The 16,427-nt window shown below is 43.2% G+C and overlaps 1 pseudogene; it reads right to left on the bottom strand.

Annotated features, from left to right (window-relative positions):
- Positions 1 to 98: 98 nt before the first annotated feature.
- LOC139559670 (midnolin-like) lies at positions 99 to 14,265 on the bottom strand (annotated as a pseudogene).
- Between the last annotated feature and the right edge of the window lie 2,162 nt (positions 14,266 to 16,427).

Here is a 16,427-nt window from a genome sequence, read left to right as displayed (position 1 = left end):
CGTTTTCCCCATTTAGTCCCTGGGTATTTATTCCAGTGTTCCCTGTTTGTCTGTTGCCAGTTCGTCTTGTCAAGTCAACCAGCGTGGTTTTCCGTGCCCCTGCTTTTTCTTATCTCTCTTTTGCTAGTCCTCCCGGTTTTGACCCTTGCCTGCCTTGACTCTGAACCCGCCTGCCTGACCATACTGCCTGCCCTGACCTCGAGCCTGCCTGCCACTCTGTACCTCCTGGACTCTGACCTTGTTTTTGATCTTTTGTCTGCCCACGACCATTCTCTTGCCTGCCCTTTGGATTATAATAAATATCAGAGGCTCGAACCATCTGCCTCTCGTGTCTGCATCTGGGTCTCGCCCTGTGCCCTCATATCTTGTCTATTAATGCTCTGTATTATGTTTCATGCTGTGTGGACCCCAGGAAAAGTAGCTGCTGCAAAAAGCTAATGGGATCCTAATAAAATACCAATACCAGCTACTGACTGTTTTCAGAATAATTTCTTTATAATGTATTTCCTAGAAAAATATAGAGTTAAAACATTCCACTGCATTGACAGACAAACTGAAAGGTATTGCTTTAGAAAAACAATTTGAAACATATTCTACATATCTACAAAGTTCAAGACAATTAAACAAACAAAACATATATTATTTCAAAACATACTTACACAAAGACATAAATATGATTCCGATCTCATTCGAGTGACCACAAAACGTTGCAAAACAAAGCTGTCAAGAAAAGACATAGAAATACAGCTGTGACGATTATGGAATTTTGGGTAACAATTAATTGCCATGCAAATGGCCACAGTTATTGTCATAATTGTCATGTTTGTAAAAAATGTATTAGCTTGTAAAGCATCATAATTCATCTTTGAAAATGACCTACGACATACCTAATGAATACAACACAGCTGTGGTGACACCCCTGTCTCAAAAACAAATGGTTTTGAATGCCTGGAAATGATGCTTCTCCTCCCACCATGCCGTTCTGCCCGGAAAAGATTACCAATTTGATCCTCTCATACACACAACCATACGCACACACATACACACAAACAGACGCACACAATGTCCTGCTACGCACACACTGTCTCACTACCCAGCCGACAGAGATTAGTGACCTTGTCCTTGAGACGTACTCCCCGTTCTCTCCCAAATCTCTAGTCAGGTCGGCACCAAGCTCAGACAGTCTCTGTTTAAAATACCATAAAGACATATTGTCTTACCCTAATTCTGACTAGGACTACACGTTTATTGATTATGATTTTATACATTCTAATCAATTCCATACAATTATATGTTTCAGGGCGGAATATTCTAATCATTCAATTAACAGATAATTCTCAACTATCAAGGGCTGACAATTATTGTATTACAGTGTAACCGACAATTATGAACAATAACGTGAACAAAAAAAATTGGGTGTCTTACTACGCTCTTTTTATGAAAGTGGGGATTCAACTTTATATTTAAGTTGATATAGTTTACCCAATAGCAGTTTTTCATCTTTACACAGAGAGGATCAAGTTGGTAATCTTTTCCAAGGACAAGGTCACTAATCTCTGTCGGCTGGGTAGTGAGACAGTGTGTGCATCTGTTTGTGTGTATGTGTGTGCGTATGGTTGTGTGTATGTGTGTGCGTATGGTTGTGTGAATGTGTGGGCGTGAGAAGTCAGTATAAAATGAATTGTTTTGTATTCTTGACTTTAGAACGTTCCCGTGAATAAACCTTTTTGACTATTTTAGGAGGGCACAGTTGGGAGGGCACAGTTGTCTTTTTGAAGAATCCTTGTGCAGTCAGATCAAGTGAGTCCCAGCCATCAATGGCAAAATGGACAGCTTATTTCTCCTATTCAGCCATTCAGAAGGACAGACAATGACGTACAAATGGGAGCCCTTTATTTTTCTCTATCTATCATGCATTTTCAGTCCGGCTCTTCTCCCTCTCTCTCAAAAACCACTCCATACTCCGAGTCGTTATTCACGTCATAAGAAGGAATTCGCCTTGGCCACGCCCACAAATATTATTTCATATTCCCATTGTAAAACAGCCAACTTCGTCGTCGATTTTTAGTTATACAGAAATAACAAAAATCCAGAAGAGCTGATGTGTTGTTCAATGTACAGGTAACCAGGTCAAAAATCCCGATTTACGGTTCGCAATGATCCCACATAGGGAAATAGAGCCTGCGAGAAGAGCCCTGTGGCTTCAGTCTATTCGGCATGGGAGAGTGGGAAATGTGGCGACCCGGTGTCCAAGTAGGCTATGTACTGGAGCTGGCAATGTTGAAAAGTCATCTTTAGACATGTTTTACTATTTTTGAATATAGTTTTATAATTGACTAAAACAAGAAATTGCGTTTGAAAAAAGTCTAGTTTTCACTGTGAGCCAATGGGGTAACCTAGGTATTCACAGATTGTTTTCCCCACAGGAGCGCGGGTCCGCAAGGTTCTATCTAATACCAACTGGGACTTTCTCCCTCTCACTCTTTTTCCTATGCCATCACAAGGTCGGAGGGCAGCTCGGGTTTCCATGGCAACTCCAGGGAAGAGCTATCCTGCTGGACATGTTGCTGTTGCTATGGCGCCTGGTGTTGGCTTTGCGTCGTCCAGGCGACCAGGGCTGATGGTGGTGAGGAGAGTAGGGGCGTGAGGTGCGTGTGTCCCTGCGTGCCCACCTATGCAGGCGTCTCTGGTGCATCAATATCTGAAGACGCTCCAGTTTACAGCGCAATGCCTGGTTCTCCTTGGACTGACTGAAACACTGGTCTGCTGAGAGAGAGGAGGAAGGAGGGAGGTGAAGACAGGAAAGAGGAGGGGGAGGAAGGGGAAGAAGAGTCATGAGAAAGAATGTTATAGCAGGAACTCAGGAAGTGTATACATTTACATTGAACCACACATGTAATCAGCCTAGCATTGTTCACTGAACACAGAATTCGATGGATGGAACCATGAACATTGAATGTATTTGAATTCTAAGAATTGAGCAGTGCTGTTTCCCTGACAATGTGACCCAGATGATTACATGTTCATTAGTATGCTTCCGGTGGTAGGGTGAAAAGGTGGTGGTAAGGTACATTAGTTCACATATTCCGGTGAAAAGGTTAAGGTCCTGTTACTATGTGTACGTGACTGTTTGTGTCACTAACTGACCCCTGAGGGCTATGTACATGCTGTATCTCTGCCTCAAAACACTCACGTGAACACATGCGCACACATTAGCACGCATACACACACACACACACAGGTAATTCACACTATGGTCTGACTGCCAGCAAGCATAACTCTCTCACACACACACGCACACACTCAGGGGATGTTCTTATTAATTGCAGACTGGGAAACAAATGAATGCGTACACTGTGAGGGAGTGAATATTAACAGCCCTAGTTCATGAATGGGGGCATAGAAACCATTTCCTCCTTTCCAAACACACCCTCACAACCAGTGTTCTCTCTGCTGCACAGCCGCTCCTGTCTACACTTGGACACTCATCAGAACCAGAACTCAGCCATTGTGGGTCTATCCCGGGGAGGCTGTTTCTGTCTAAACTTGGCTATTCTATCCAGAACCATAACACTGCAGCCATTGTGGGCCTAGCTTAAGAAGGCTGGACTGGTTTCCACAAATAACACTAGAGTTCTGGAACGCAGGAACGAGAACTAGGTGACAAACCATTGACTGGGAATACTCCACGGGAAAAAACGGAATGCTGAACATTTATTGAATGCATATGTGGTACATATGTTTTCAAAAAAGAGAATGAATGTCAAACCCTGATCTGTTTCACCTGTCTTTGTGCTTGTCTCCACCCCCCTCCAGGTGTCGCCCATCTTCCCTATTATCCCCAGTGTATTTATATCTGTGTTCTCTGTTTGTCTGTTGCCAGTTTGTTTTGTTTCGTCAAACCTACCAGCGGTTTTCCCGTGCTCCTGTCGTGCTCTAGTTCCTGTTTTCTAGTTTTCCCAGGTTTTGACCATTCTGCCTGCCCTGAGTCTGCCTGCTGTTCTGTATCTTGTCACACAAACCTGGATTAATGACCTCTGCCTGACTCCGAGCCTGCCTGCCGTTCTGTACCTTTCAGACTCTGCTCTGGATTACTGACCTCTGCCTGCCCTTGGCCTGTCGTTTGCCTGCCCCACTTTTTTGTAATAAACTTTTGTTACTTCGAAACTGACTGCATCTGGGTCTTCTCCTGAGCCTTGACAATGAAGAGACTCTATATCATTCATTTGGTTCATTAGTTGTTTTATGAAGAGAGGGAGTTGAATGAAGACTGCATGGTATACTTAAGTGATAATTCCAGAGAAGCCGGTGTTTGGAGGATATATTGGTACGGGTGTTGTTATTGGCAAACCGTGCCAATATACTGTATCCTCCAAACACCGGCTTCGAGGGCATAATCACTTTTATACAACAGATTACCAACATATTCAAATAATGATTTACATTATTTTGATGAATTTATTCATATTATTTCATCCTTTCACAAGATATAGTCCCGACACAAATCTAGGGTGGCTACCCAAGCCGGCTGGTCGGTCATTCTATCGGTTTTGTTGCCAGAGACGCGACCCAGTCGTTGAGTCTTTTTGTTCTGTATCTATGGATGCGACCCAGTTGTTTGTTCTAAATGTTAAATTGCCATACTAGCTGGCAACGTTCTTATCCCTTGCTTGCTAGCTAGCCAACTACGGCTAACTTACAGTCACGTCAAAAAGTGCAGCCGGCATAACAGCAAAGTAGCTGCAGTTGTATTTGTTTAAGCTGTTTGGATAACCATAACAATGTTAACTTATTGTTAACATCCATAACAATGATCTAATGAGGCACGGTTTTGCCTGGCATAGAATATGTGTACACTTGTCAGGACACTGTTGTTCAAAGGAGCTAGCCAACAGCCCAGCTAACACAAACAGTTCAAACTGAAGCTGGAAAGACTGCAAACTAGCTGCACTTCATTTAGTTATACTTTTTTTGTGAACAATTGTTTTTTATTGAAGGTCATGTGGTGGCAACCAGCGCTGAACAACACGTTTTTGGTAGCAGTCAACCCAGCCAGCCAAACTTGCTGCTGTTTCTCATTCTGCTGCATACATGTATCATCGTTAAGCAACAGCCTAATTGGTTCAAGGGGTACAGTTTTATCAATCATGTCAGAGAGAAGATATGACACTTTCCTCCAAAACTCATAAGCCTCAGGACAATCCCATATCATGTGTTTGTATGTGCCAAGTGTATTGAGGTTACATAGGCCACAGTATGGTGAGCCTGTTTTGCATGAAATCTTACAAGTGGTGGCCAGTACGATCCATGACAAAGTAAAAAATGAATTAATTGATGGTTTGGGTTCTTTGATGAGTGAAATATAAATAGACATTCTCCCAATCAATAGCCTCATCATCGACAGCCAAACCATGCTTTAACCATTGAAAGATCTGCTTTAATCGTTGATGAGAATAAATAGCAGACACAAAATCTCTGGACTGGAATGTAAAAATCCACTCTATCACTGGGTGCCTTCCCAAACTTGTACCCAATGGGACCCCATAGGCACAAAGCGCTGACCACAGTCTAAGATATAGAAATAATGACGACCCTTGCAAATCAAAATGAAGACGAAGTCCCTGAAAACTATGAAGACCCTTTGAGTTGAATATATCCCATCGATTATTGACCCCTTTTGCAGACCCGGCTCTAGAGTCTAGACTCAAAAGGTTTATTACCGGAAGTAATAGCCTTGTTATGCCATAGAGGGGTATGGACATGCCATTTCCAGTTACCACCTAGACACTTCTCAACCTTCCCAAAATTCTCTATTGTATTAGAAATAATAAGACCAAAATACAGCATGCATTTCTAATTAGATATACCAGAAAATAACACATCCTGCAATATAGTAGATGAAACGAGTTCTTCCTCAATAGTTCTCCAAGAGACTGATGCAGACCGATCAAACCATGATCTAAATGGGCGTAACTGGAAAGATTGGTGGTGAATACCAACATTTGCTAATGCAAGTCCACCATTACACTTCTGTCATTGTAACACCTCAAACCTAATCTTTGGATGTTTGGCATTCCAAAGGTATTTACGTATACATTTATCAATCATTCCCCAATAGCCTACTGGTGGAGGGAGTGGGATCATCATGCTCAGCAATTTGAATTCTTCAAGTGGATAATAAAGATGAGATTGAATATCTGTCATATATATGAGAATATCATCCGCATATGATATGAGAGGAAGATTTAATCAGTATAGGAGAAGCAACTACATTCTGCCTTAGATGTTGAGCTAAAGGCTCTAGCAACAAAATGAATAACGTTGGGGATAGGCCATCTTGTCTACATCCCCGAAAAACAGGGAATGGACAAATTTCTCCAAGACAGCACACAAGTTCTGCCATTCAAGCCTGTCAAAAGCCTTCTCGGCATCTAGAGACAGCACAGCACCCGGTGTGTCCAGCTGTTGTGTGTCATGTATTACCTGCATTAATCGATGGTCATTGTCAGCTGCAAGGCGACCTTTCATAAAACCTGACTGGTCCATGTGAATCAACTTATCCAATTACTTTTCCATCCGTAACGCCAATACCTTTGAATACAATTTTTGGTCGGAATTAATTAAAGATATCGGACAATAATTTGCACAATCTGTGTGATCTTTCCCTTTCTTTGGCAGTAGAGAGATTAAAGCAGAGTTAGTATGCTCATGAAAAAAAAAACTTGTCGATAGCTGAAAGAATTGACTCCAATAATACTGGTCCTAAAATGCCCCAAAAATGTAGTAACATTTCAGGTGGAATGCCATCCGGGCCAGGTGATTTACCCTTTTTAGCACCTTTCAGTGCTGCCTACAGTTCCTCTAATGAGATGGGTTGGCCCAGATCCGCAGATTGCTTCTCATCCAATACGGGCATATCAAGATTATCTAAAAACTGCTTGCATTTGTCTGGCTCAAACTGTATTGAAGATGTATATACAGTACCAGCCAAAAGTTTGGACACACCTACTCATTTCAGGGTTTTTCTTTATTTGTACTATTTTCTACATTGTAGAATAATAGTGAAGATATCAAAACTATGAAATAGCACACATGGAATCATGTAGTGACTCTTGTGAAGCTGTGCAGCCAACCTGGCGACAGTAGTTTAGGCGTGGCGTGTAGACCTGTCGCCAGGAGAGACTTTTCCGAAATTCCTCTGCCTATTTTGCCAAGGGGAAGGAGAGCTGCTCACCGCTGAAAGTAAGTCGCAGGGTGGCGGGAAAGATCAGAAAAGAGGATATGTACAATGCTTTCCTTCGCTGAATTGTGAATGAACAGTAGTCCGCATAAAAACGTATAGTTCTCCTGGGCTTCTTGGATTGGCACATTCTTTCTTGCTTCATGCTTCATCCTTGTAGAATAGCGTTGCGCTCTTGGTATCTGAGAACCTTCAAGACCATGGTCTATAGGTTGTCATTCTTTGCATTTTGGTTGTAGATCCTGTGGACCCTTTCCATTTGAATCGGAGTAGTACCAAGTGACGGAATCCATTTGGGAAGGATTTCTTGCAGGAAAGCAATTGCATCACCTCCCTCCCGGTTTGTAGCAATCCCCGTGACCCTCACGTTATTGCGTCTGTCTTGATCCTCAAGCGACGCCATTTTAAACAGCATATTCTCAAGTTCCAAAGTGCATAGGTTCACATTCCTTATTAGGCTGCCTGCCTATTTGTCCCGACTCCCGACACGTTCATTACTATGGACAACTGGAGATCGAATTTGAATATTGAAACAATGTTGCAAATGTCAGAGAGACAGACAGCAAGGTTTATACAATTCTCCACTATTGAAAACTAAATGTTAGTCTAAAGGAAATGTGAGATAATGTCTAGATGTTTTATAATGTTTTTATAGTAGAGATCAGGTTTATACATTGCCTGGCTGGGCTGATGAGACAGTGGATTGCGCAGTCAGATGGAACAGAGTATAGGCATTTTAACATCATAGATTTAGCCGGTGGTAACTTGTGGAATAGACACCGGCTGGAATGTGGTTTTAACCAATCAGCATTCAGGATTAGACCCACCTGTTGTATAACAAAACCTAAAACATCCTTTGGCTCTGAATAATGTTGCACTTTTGTTTATCTTCCTCAACCAAGAGGGTCAGCTTAAAATGAATAGCTACACACAGCCCTCACAGGTTTTGGTTATTCTGTGGAACCTCAACTCACCAGTAGGTTTATATGAGCGGCTCTGTCCCTGGCTGACGTGGTCCATAAGTGGTCCTGAGGTAGCAGTGGTGACGGGATCCGGGGTGAGAGGTGAGGGCGGTGGGGAGGGCGAGGTGGGGGTACTCTGGGTGCTGCTGGTTGGAGTGCTGGGAGGAGGGCAGCGGAGCTGGGAGAGGGACAGTGGAGCCCCCTGGTGGTGGCGAGTAGCACTAAGCAGGTCATTGAGGATCTGGAGGATGGTGTTGATGCCTTGCCTGGATGATCTGGTTCTGTCCTGACCGGCTGGGTGTAGAGTGCCTGAGAAGGTTCCTGAGAAGACTCCTGGGGCATGGCTCACAAAGCTCTCTATGACAGCACCTGGTTCCCCGGCAGCTGGTTTCTTAGATGTGGGAGTACCAGCCACACTGCAGTCACCCTGTGAAAAAGTGAGTGAAAGGGTTGCATATTAGATACTCCCTCTCTAGTCATAAGAGAGCCTGTACAATGACTATATCAATAGGCTACCTATCATTTCATAATATTACAATAAATCTGTAACTACATTAGATTGAAAAATGATTCCCTGCCTTATTAACAGGATCAGGCTTTGAAGTATTGTTAGGAATTGAAAACTGGCCAAGGTGTGGAGAAATGCTGGATGCGAAAGATGATGCAAACCGCTTCTACAGTATATTTTAGTTTAATTAGACAAAACTGTGCACAGGGAGACCAAAGCGACACTTCTGAACGGTTCCTAATAATCTGTCCCCTCCAGAGGGAAAGCAGGCATATACAATATACTCTTCCTTATCTGTTCGTTGCTTCATCCTTCCGTGCCTTGTTCCAAAACCTTAAATCAAGGTTGCCCTGGGGGCTGAATAGACTAAACAATTGAACCATCTTAAGTGCCTGAAAGCACACGTGGCTGATTTTATGGCTTAAAGGGCCCAGATATCAATCACTAAGATGGTACCTGGAGGCCACAGTCCAATAGAAAATGATCACCAGAATAGTGTTCTTAACAGTATTCAACCAACACTAGCAAATGACAATACACACATAATATTCACATAATAATGTAGTTTCATTATCTGTGAAAAATCTGAGTCTCACCTCTGGGAAGGTGGCGGCAGGGGTTGGGCTCTGGGGTCCAGGACCTGAGCAGGGGGAGTGGGTGGAGCGGAGGGTGGCACTAGGTGAGTGAGAGGGGTAGGTGACATAAGAGGTTAAAGGGGAGGCTTTCTCTCCATTTGCTGGGGTGTTGGAGAAGAGGTGGGCCGGGGAGGGGTGAGGGTGGGGGTAAGGGAACCTGGTGGATCCACATTTCACAGGATGCACCTGTTCAACCCCAGCCATGCCCGCGCTCCGGGCAATGAGGTGTCTCTGCTGCTGCCCAGCAACATTCTGGGGGGCCAGTTGTAAATGGACAAACATCACGTGATCACCGACCCCGAGGGCAAGGGTCAGGGGTGAACGGCCAGACAGGAAATCACTGACCTGCAGAGACAGAGAGGGAGGAATGGCTCGGTTAATAATTTTACAGCACTCATTTGTTTTCTGCATTTCTCCATTACAAGGATCCTGATTGATCCAAGCTGTAATAAGCTAAAACAAAACAAATCTAGTGACAAGTTTAGTGAGTCTAAACAGGATCTAATAATTAAAAGGATTGTTAATACATGTACAGTCTCCCTATTGTAATGGCCCCAGACATTCAGGGCTATTTACTGAGAACTTAACTCCTTGCTGTAGACACAAAGGCGTTAGAACGGAGGTTTAGTTGTTATTCTCAGTCTGGTGTACCTATTTAGAACAGCCTAGACACGAAGCAGACCACTTCAGTAAGAAAGAGGCCATCAAGCCTAAAGACGGTAGTCACGACACAACAGATCATAGTCCTGTTGAACCACTCACCTATCCATTGTAATATCTGATATGCGGGGAGCAAAAATGTTGTTCATTGTATCAAATGGGCCCAGATAAAACGGTTTGAAATTCTTTGTAAACACACAAGCGCACATTACATTGATCAGAGAGAGAGAGAGAGAGAGATGAGGTGGAAACAGAGCTGCACTTTCTTCTAACCTCCTGCCAAATGTACCACCGTACAAGAGTATGATCTTAATTTGACCTGTATTGTCGTACCAAAACAAATCTACAGCAACTGAATTTCAACGTTTATTCGATAATGTTGCTTGATTGGTGGTTAGACTATTAGCTGGTCCAAATTAGGCTACATGAAAAGTGGAATACTGATAGTGCAGGTTTTCAGTGAAATTATGTAAATCACGAAGCTCATCTGCATTTCCTGCGGCACAAGAACATTTTCAGCAACAAATGAGTGATCAAATTAAGATCCTACATCTATCTGTATGCAGACACACAAACGCACATGCACACAAACATGACCTTGCTGTTTCATGAAGCAACCCGTTCGTAATGAGCTGGTTCAGATGAAGACAGAAAGAAAATGCTTCTCATTAACATAGCTTTCAATCACATCTGCTGCTTATTTACATAGCTTTCAATCACATCTGCTGCGTATTTACACAACCATCTTATGACACAAAATTCACTGAAAGATCAGAGACCTACCTGAGTTTCAGTTAAACTCTCCAAAGCTTGCATTATGGTCTGCTCTGTTCCGGATGGTTGGGTCTAAGAAAGCAAAGGAACACAAAAATAGAGATTAGACCGACAGTATATACAGTGCATTCGGAAAGTATTCAGACCCCTTCCCTTTTTCTACATTTTGTTATCTTACAGCCTTGTTCTAAAATGGATTAAATAAAAACAATCCTCATCAATCTACACACAATACCCCAAAATGACAAAGCAAAAAAAAAAAAATTACACTTTGGAAAGGCACACACCTGTCTATATAAGGTCCAACTGTTGACAGTGCATGTCAGAGAAAACACCAAGCAATGAGGTTGAAGGAATTGTCTGTAGAGCTCCGAGACAGGATTGTGTCAAGGCAAGGATCTTGGGAAGGGTACCAAGAAATTTCTGCAGAATTGAAGGTCTTGGTCAGGGAGGTGACCAAGAAACCAATGGTCACTCTGACAGAGCTTCAGAGTTCCTCTGTGGAGATGGGAGAACATTCCAGAAGGACAACCATCTCTGCAGCACTCCACCAATTAGGCCTTTATGGTAGAGTGGCCAGATGGAAGCCAATCCTCAGTAAAAGGCACATGACAGCCCGCTTGGAGTTTGCCAAAAGGCACCTAAAGGACTCTCAGACCTGATCAAACCAAGATTGAACTCTTTGGCCTGAATGCCAAGCATCACATCTGGAGAAAACCTGGCACCATCCCTACAGTGAAGCATGGTGGTGGCAGCATCATGCTGTGTTTATGTTTTTCAAAGGCAGGCACTGGGAGACTAGTCAGGATAAAGGGACAGATGAACGGAGCAAAGTATAGAGAGATCCTTGACGAAAACTTGCTTCAGAGCGCTCGGGACCTCAGACCTGGGTGAAAGTTCACCTTCCAACTGGTCAACGACCCTAAGCACACAGCCAAGACAACGTAGGGGTGGCTTCGGGACAACTCTCTGAATGTCCATGAGCGGCCCAGCCAGAGCCCAGACATGAACCCGATCGAACATCTCTGGAGAGACCTGAAAATAGCTGTGCAGCGACGCTCCCCATCCAACCTGACAGAGCTTGAGAGGATCTGCAGAGAAGAATGGGAGAAACTCCCCAAATACAGGTTTGCTAAGCTTGTAGCGTCATACCCAAGAAGACTCAAGACTCTAATCGCTGCCAAAGGTGCTTCAACAAAGTACTGAGTAAAGGGTCTGAATACTTATGTAAATGTGATATTTCAGTTGTTGATTTTTTATACATTTTCACAAATGACTAAAAACCTGTTTTTGCTTTGTCATCATGGGGTATTGCGTGTAGATTGATGAGGGGGAAAAACGATTTAATCCATTTTAGAATAAGGTTGTAACGTAACAAAATGTGGAAAAAGTAAAGGGGTCTGAATACTTTCCGAATGCACTGTATATACTGTAGGTCTAATTTATATTTTTGTAAGATCACATATGCATATGAATGTTGCTAGAATAAACTACTGTATGAATAGGCCTGAACTCTGGCAAATACAGCAAATCTGGTGATTTTTCTGACACATGGTTCTGTTTTTTAAAGTGGTTCAGGGGGAACAGCCAGAGCAGCAGTAGTAATATGCACCTGTGCCATAATGTTCCAGACCTTATGATCTACTGACCTTATGAAGCTGTATACAAAACATTACGGACATGTTTCCTCTATACCTGGTGTTAACATTTAATACCATTATGTGGACTGTACATTACATAACTCACCAATAAGCCTGCTTCAATAGTTGGGACCAGCATCAGTTTACTCCCATCAACTATACCCAGGTCCTGGAGTTTCCCTATACTCAAGCACCTGTGGACATGTAAGAGGACATGATCTTTACTACATAATGATGTATGGTAACATTTGAGAGTTTTTATTAATTCATTCTTGGTCTTTTGCTCACACGAGAGATTCAAATTATATTTAGCAAGGAACGCATTCCCAGAAATGCATTTTCATGTATGATATTTAGGCCTGTTTTACAATGGAGTTATAGGCACCAGAAATGAAATAGTTCACATGACATTGCAACCATTTATGCGGTCCTCAAAATGATTTTCTAAGAAATTATACCAAATGTGTACCCACCTACATTATGTTGAATACAGTTATGTGTTAGGCTACTCACGCTTCCTTATGCAGCAAGACGAATCTTTCCTTCGACACTCTGAGCTTTTGCGAAAGTCGTCTTCTCACCACCTCCACCGTCTCTCCCGGATGGGCAGAGAGCTCGAAGCGGCTGCCGGTGGTCGAGCTTATGGACAAGCGAATGGGCGGTTTAGTAGGTACCGACGCGCAGACTGGAGCCTCACGGGGAATGAAGCTCTGTGTGCCGGGTTGATGATCGTCCATTCGCTGGGCTACGTTCTGGAGGTCGGACGGTGATGGAATGCTTGGGAATGATTCTAGCCCTTTATTTGGGTCGTATGAGAGAGAGTACCTAGTGTCCTCTTGTCAAAATGTAGACTCTTTGGAACTGACCCACACAACTCCAATACACTTCTGCCGAAATATAAAATTGTTCGATTTTCTATCTTCTTTGTCTTTGTTTGTTAATTAATGGAGCCAAGTACATCAATACGTTTTTTTCGAAGCTTCTAACTGAAGATAGATAACCACAATAGACCACCATATCATGGCTGTCCTGTCTTCCTCAGACTCAAACCCGCACATCCACTGAACTGTAGGTAGAAGCATCTGTATTTGATTACTGTTAAATCCTCCTACTGTTCATACTAGCCAATCAATATGACCCGGGAGCCTGGTGTTGGGCAGCACGGTCTTGCCAGCTCTATATACTTACTTCCCACTTGTGGACATGATCCATCCCTGTTCTTGTACCTCCAAGCACCATACCATTCATAAAGATGGTGATGTAATCAAAAAAGGGAGAATGTTGCCTGCTTTTTATGCTTGACATATACAAACTATGATTTATATTGAAAAAGAAGTATGGATTTCATTTGAGAAGAATGGGCTCATGTTAGAGTGCTATGTGTGTGATATGTAGGAGATTTCCTCACACACTTATGTTTATGCGTTGCATCGTGCTATCCACATGATGACTATAAAAGCCTACCGTTCATGCACAAAAGTCCAAACATTTTACAGATCTGGAATTTAATTAGCAACTCCACAATATTCTATAATTGTTTTTTTCAATTTCATTCAACAGTATATTAACATTTGTATTCTAAGTTATTTTATCCTGTACTGTCCAAAGCATTAGGTCTCTTCTTCTCTGCTTAGTATTCTGGTCCAGTCTCCTCATTGATAAAGAACAGCATCACCTGTCACATGGGTAGCACCCAGAGGGCCAGCGTAGAATCAGTGACGTAGACAGGCAGAGAAAAGCAGCCAGAACCTGTGACATCGGTTGCTAAATATAGCACCGCCCCATCCACTCGCTTCAGCCAGACTGCGTCAGACCGTTCCCGGCACACCTGCCTCCCTCCATCCACCCACTCACTCCGTCCATCCTCTCTTTTCAGCAAGTGCAAATATCCTTCCTCCACCCACTTATTTCATCCCTTCCTCTCCGAAATCGATCATCCTCTCTCTCTCTCTCTCTCTCTCTCTCTCTCTCTCTCTCTCTCTCTCTCTCTCTCTCTCTCTCTCTCTCTCTCTCTCTCTCTCTCTCTCTCTCTCTCTCTCTCTCTCTCTCTCTCTCTCTCTCTCTCTCTCTCTCTCTCTCTCTCTCTCTCTCTCTCTCTCTCTCTCTCTCTCTCTCTCTCTCTCTCTCTCGTTGAGAGAGACAGCAGAGCAGAGCAGAGGAGAAAGGGTGTTATTTGTGGTCAGGGTATAATGTTGAATGTTGTTGCAGAGAAATTCACCCCCACCACCACCACAGTCTCAATCTCAGCATGAATCACAAGCTCCCTCTCTGTGGGTCACTTGGATCTTATTCAGGATATTATTATCCTTCAACACCCATTGCTACAACTCTAATCTGTATATAACCTGACCAATCGTTTTCTTGAGCTTTGGACCTCATACTGCAGAGAGGTGTGAGAGAGACGTAAACAAGGAAAAAGCATGACACGTTTGCGGTTCAAGTTATGTGCATTTGTAATATATTGAAAATATTACCTTCATAATACAGTATAATACACGCAAAGAAAATGCTATTCATAGATGCATAACTGATATAGATGTCTGTGGTTCAGGGTACCGTTCATTGAAGTTTGATTAAAAAAGCCTTCTTTGAGATAAAAACGTAGCTGATAATAGTCTACATTTTTTGATGTTCTATTTCTAGCCTCATGTGTGGTCATATCAGGAGGAGTCCATAGGAATCCATGTCCTCCATGGAATCCAGCAAGATTCCAGCAAGAACAAACTCAATAGTCTAAAGGGGCTTCCTCTCCTCGTCTTCTTCCCTACATCTGCACTAATTTAACAACCCAGGATAGATGAAAGTAAACATTTTTCCCCAACATACTGTACTGCTTTCATCCACCCCATGTCTCCAGATTAGTGCAGATGAAGTAAAGGAGGTGAGGAGATGAAGCCAGTTTAGACTGTTGGGATGAACCCCGACCCACAGGAAGGATGTCCTGTTCCCTGGAGCAAAGCATGCAGGCAGGGACACTGCGTTGACGTCAGAAGACATGGAACACACTCCAGATTCCTCCTCTCTTCTCCAAATGTGCTCGCTGTCCAGTTATTTTTTTCAGGATATATTTTTTTATCCATTCCTTTTGGGTCAACCATGCTCTACAGGCAAAACAGACGGCATACCCAAAAATAGAACACACATTCACGCCCACATGGGCGATCATACACACACACACACACACACACACACACACACACACACACACACACACACACACACACACACACACACACACACACACACACACACACACACACACACACACACACACACACACACACACACACACACACACACACACACACACACACACACAAAGCATGATTATTTCATGGTATCCAAATGTGTGACTTCTGACTGATACTGACTTGACAGCCAAACATCCGCAGGAAACTCTGCTGACACGCCAATTTCCCAGAATACATGACTGATTGATTCAACAACAGGAAGTGAGACATGACTGTGCTTGAGAAAGTCGTCTGCTCTTTCCCAGTACTCTTACTAAAAAGACCTTTGCCCTATTGCTTTCTGTCCCGCTTCATATTTCCACATAAAGCCCTGACATTGAAACATTTAATATGTAGTATGTGAAAGTGTTTTCCTTTAAAAACAACATGAACATCATGAGCATGGATCTTTGATGTGACTGTACGTACATATTCCAACCAGAAGCCAAGGATTTACAGGCAACATCCGCATCGAGCTAAAGGCTAGAGCTGCCGCATTCAAGGGGCGGGAGACTAATCCGGACGCTTATAAGAAATCCCGCTATGCCCTCAGACGAAAAATCAAACAAGCAAAGCATCAATACAGGATTAAGATTGAATCCTACTACACCGGCTCTGACGCTCGTCGGATGTGGCAGGGCTTGAAAACTCTTACGGACTACAAAGGGAAACCCAGACACGAGCTGCCCAGTGACGCGAGCCTACCAGAGGAGCAAAATGCATTTTATGCTCGCTTCGAGGCAAGCAAAACTGAAGCATGCACGAGAGCACCAGCTGT

Source organism: Salvelinus alpinus, chromosome 30, assembly GCF_045679555.1.
Source record: "Salvelinus alpinus chromosome 30, SLU_Salpinus.1, whole genome shotgun sequence".
Lineage (NCBI taxonomy): Eukaryota > Metazoa > Chordata > Actinopteri > Salmoniformes > Salmonidae > Salvelinus > Salvelinus alpinus.
Note: the sequence above shows the minus strand (reverse complement) of the source record. Positions and strands in the feature narration are given on the sequence as shown.